Below are 4651 nucleotides of genomic sequence, written 5' to 3'. Positions count from 1 at the left end.
TTTTTAGCAGGTTTGGTGTCCCTAGAGTACTGATCAGTGATGGGGGCACTCACTTCTGCAATAAACATCTTTACTCTGCCATGGTTCGGTATGGAATTCGCCACAAGGTGGCTACTCCATATCATCCACAAACTAATGGGCAAGCTGAAGTCTCTAACAGAGAATTAAAGAGAATCCTAGAACGGACAGTAAATACCCGTAGAAAGGATTGGGCACGGAGCTTGGATGATGCTCTGTGGGCCTACAGAACAGCATTCAAGACCCCTATAGGGACCTTTCCATACCAACTGGTGTATGGTAAGGCATGTCACCTGCCCGTGGAACTGGAACATAAGGCCTACTGGGCAACCAGATTCCTAAACTTTGATGCCAAATTAGCAGGAGAAAAAAGATTGCTCCAGCTAAATGAGCTAGAGGAGTTCAGATTCACAGCTTTCGAAAATGCCAAGCTTTATAAAGAGAAATAAAAAAAGTGGCATGACAGAAAGCTGTCATCTAGAATCTTTGAACCAGGACAGAAGGTTCTGCTGTTCAACTCTAGACTCAGGCTATTCCCCGGGAAATTGAAATCCCGGTGGAGGGGACCATACATGATTACAAGCGTATCACCATATGGTTATGTAGAGCTTCAAGATATTGATTCTGATAAGAGGTTCATTGTCAATGGACAGAGAATCAAGCACTATCTTGAAGGAAACGTTGAGCAAGAGTGCTCAAGGCTGAAACTAGACTAAAAGCTCAGCAAGGTCCAGCTAAAAGACAATAAAGAAGCGCTTGCTGGGAGGCAACCCAGCCATGGGGCATCAATCCTCTAAGCATTTTGCCCTATTTTTATTTTTATTTGTTTATATCAAGTTCACTGACACTAAGGTGAGGAATCATTTGTATAAGTCCACAGAGTTACAGAAGGATTCGGCACACAAAACAGAGAAAAAGAGCTCACTGGCAAGAAAACGCCAGTAAAAGTGTATTTTGGGCGTTCAACGCCCAAAATGGGTATCCACTGGGCGTTGAACGCCAGTAATGGTAGCAATCTGGGCGTTCAACGCCAGAAATGGGCACCCATTGGGCGTTGAACGCCAGTAATGGCAGCAGCTGGGCGTTGAACGCCCAGGAGAGCAGCATTTGGGCGTTGAATGCCCAAAATAGGCAGTGTTTGGGCGTTCAAACGCCAGGATGGCAGGGAGGAGGCAAAACTCATTTTTCTTCATATTTTTTCATTCTAAATCTTGATTTTCATACTTCAATTCATGATTTCTTGCATAAACATGTTAAGAACTCTGATTTCTAAAATCCCTAATTTCTAAAAACCCTACCTTAAAAATATCAAATGTATTTTAATCCATAAGCACCAGGCCTCTTTGCAAATTCAATCCAACTCTTTTCAAATCTTTTTTTTTTACAAATCTATCTTTTCAACTCATCAATATCTTTTTCAAAACCTCCACTTTATCTTTTTCAAAATCTAAATCTATCTTTTTCAAAAATCTTTCATATCTTTTCAATTTTAAACTATATCCTCTCTTATCATATCTTCTATCTTATCTTTTCCAAATCAATCTTTTTATCATATCTTTATCTCTTTTTTTCGAAAACCCACCCTCCCTCCCTTTAAATTTGGGTTCGGCCCCCCCTTCCATCAACAATTGCACCTAGCTCTCCTTCTATCCCTCTCCTTTCTTTTCTTTTGCTTGAGGAAAAGCAAACCTCTAAGTTTGGTGTGTTTATCCGCGATCACTAAGATCATGGCTCCTAAAGGAAAACAACCCACTCCAAGAGGCAAGAAAGAGAGCGTTCCAAAACCACTTTGGAATCAAGGGAAGTTCTTATCTAAAGAACATTCAGACCATTATAACAAAATAATGGGTCTGAGATTAGTGATCCCGGAAGTCAGATTCGATCTGAAAGAAGATGAACATCCGGAGATCCAGGAGCAAATTCGAATCAGAAACTAGGAAGTCCTAACTAATCCTGAAACGAAAGTGGGAAGGAATATGGTCCAGGAGTTCTATGCTAATATGTGGCAGACTGACAAGCAAAAACTATCTGGAACTGCTTTCTATGAATATCAGACCATGGTCAGAGGAAAGATTGTTCATACCATCCCTGATAAGATCAGAGAGATCTTAAAGCTACCTCAGCTGAAAGATGATCCAGACTCCTTCAACAGGAGAATGATGAGAACAGACAAGGGCCTGGATAAGATTCTAGAGGACATATGTATCCCTGGAGCCAGGTGGACCACCAACACAAAGGGTGTCCCAAATCAACTCAAGAGAGAGGATCTCAAACCAGTCGCCAGAGGATGGCTGGACTTCATTGGGCATTCTCTGTTGCCTACTAGCAACCGTTCTGAAGTCATAGTTAAAAGAGCAGTGATGATCCATTACATCATGATGGGAAAGGAAGTGGAAGTTCATCAGCTGATCTCAGCTGAATTCTAAAAAATTGCTAACAAAAATTCTAAAGAGGCCAGGTTGGCTTATCCAAGCGTGATTTCTCTGCTCTGCAAGGACGCCGAGGTAAGAATGGGAATAACTGAGTATATCTCAGTTGAGAAACCAATCACCAAAGCATCAATGGAAAAACAACAAGCGCAGGAGGATCCCACCAAGAAGAAAACACATGAATTTCTCCCAGAAATCCCTCAATCTGAATACTGGGAGTATCTTGAGACGTCTGTCACCAAGATACGGGAAGCTATGGAGCAAATAATAAAAGAACAAAAGGAACACAGTCAAATGCTGACCTATATGTTTAAAGAACAAGAGGAGCAAGGGCGTGACTTAAGAGAATTGAAGCGCCAAAAGTTATCTCTTGAAGAATCAAGCACCCCACGGATTAGAGGAACACCCATTTCCCAGAACAAAGGTTGTTAAATTCCAATCTCTGCTTTAACTCTGTGATAGTGTTGTTATAGAAGTTCACCTTAGGAGTCATATAGTAGTAATTAGTATCTATTTTGATTTTATCTCCAATTAAGCCATAGCTTATTTTTCTCATCATCAGCAAACATGAATAAAATAGTAGATCTTTTGAATAAGAGGCAATAAAATTTTGAGTTTTTAATAAGAGAAATTCTAATTAGTTACATGTGGTGGCAATACTTTCTGTCTTCTGAATGAATGCTTGAACAGTGCATATGTCTCTTGAATTTGTTGTTTAAGACTATTAAATATGTTGGCTCTTGAAAGAATGGTGAACATGAGACATGTTATTGATAATCTGAAAAATCATAAAAATGATTCTTGAAGCAAGAAAAAGTAGCAAAAAAAAAAAAAGAAAAGCAGAAAAAGCCAATAGCCCTTAAAACCAAAAAGCAAGGGTAATAAAAAGGATCCCAAGGCTTTGAGCATCAGTGGATAGGAGGGCCTAAGGGAATAAAATCCTGGCCTAAGCGGCTAAACCGAGCTGTCCCTAACCATGTGCTTGTGGCGTGAAGGTGTCAAGTGAAAACTTGAGACTGAGCGGTTAAAGTCAAGTTCCAAAGCAGAAAGAAGAGTGTGCTTAAGAACTCTGGACACCTCTAATTGGGGACTTTAGCAAAGCTGAGTCACAATCTAAAGGGTTCACCCAATTATGTGTCTGTAGCATTTATGTATCCGGTGGTAATACTGGAAAACAAAGTGCTTAGGGCCACGGCCAAGACTCATGAAATAGCTGTGTTCAAGAATCATCATACTGAAATAGGAGAATCAATAACACTATCTGAATTCTAAGTTCTTATAGATGCCAATCACTCTGAGCTTCAATGGATAAAGTGAGATGCCAAAACTGTTCGGAAGCAAAAAGCTACTAGTCCCGCTCATCTAATTAGAATGTGAGCTTCACTCAAAAACTCTGAGATATTATTGCTTCTCAACCTACTAGTCTTCTATTTTATTTGTCTAGTTGTTTGAGGACAAGCAACAGTTTAAGTTTGGTGTTGTGATAAGCGGATATTTTATACGCTTTTTGGGGTTAATTTCATATAGTTTTTAGTATGTTTTAGTTAGTTTTTAGTTTATTTTCATTAGTTTTTAGGAAAAATTTATATTTCTAGACTTTACTATGAGTTGTGTATTTTTCTGTAATTTCAGGTATTTTTTTGGCTGAAATTGAGGGAGCTAAGCAAAAATCTGATTCAGGCTGAAAAAGGACTGCTGATGCTGTTGGATTCTGATCTCCCTACACTCAAAGTGGATTTTCTGGAGCTACAGAACTCGAAATGGCGTGCTTTTAATTGCGTTGGAAAGTAGACATCCAGGGCTTTCCAGCAATATATAATAGTCCATACTTTGCTCAAGGATAGATGATGTAAACTGGCGTTCAACGCCAGTTCTCTGCCCAATTCTGGCGTCCAGCGCCAGAAAAGGATTAAAAGTTGGAGTTCAACGCCAGAAATGGATCCAAACCTGGCATTGAACGCCCAAAATGGCCTTATGCACGTGAATTGCTTAAGTCTCAGCCCCAGCACACACTAAGTGGGCCCCAGAAGTGGATCTCTATACCATCTGTTATAGTTTACTCAATTTCTATAAACCTAGGCTACTAGTTTAGTATTTAAACAACTTTTAGAGACTTATTTTGTATCTTATGACATTTTAGATCAAAACTGTGTACTCTTTGACGGCATGAGTCTCTAAACTCCATTGTTGGGGGTGAGGAGCTC

Source organism: Arachis ipaensis, chromosome B10 (assembly GCF_000816755.2).
Source record: "Arachis ipaensis cultivar K30076 chromosome B10, Araip1.1, whole genome shotgun sequence".
Classification (NCBI taxonomy): Eukaryota; Viridiplantae; Streptophyta; class Magnoliopsida; order Fabales; family Fabaceae; genus Arachis; species Arachis ipaensis.
The sequence above is the reverse complement of the archived record's forward strand: the minus strand, read 5'-3'. Positions refer to the sequence as shown.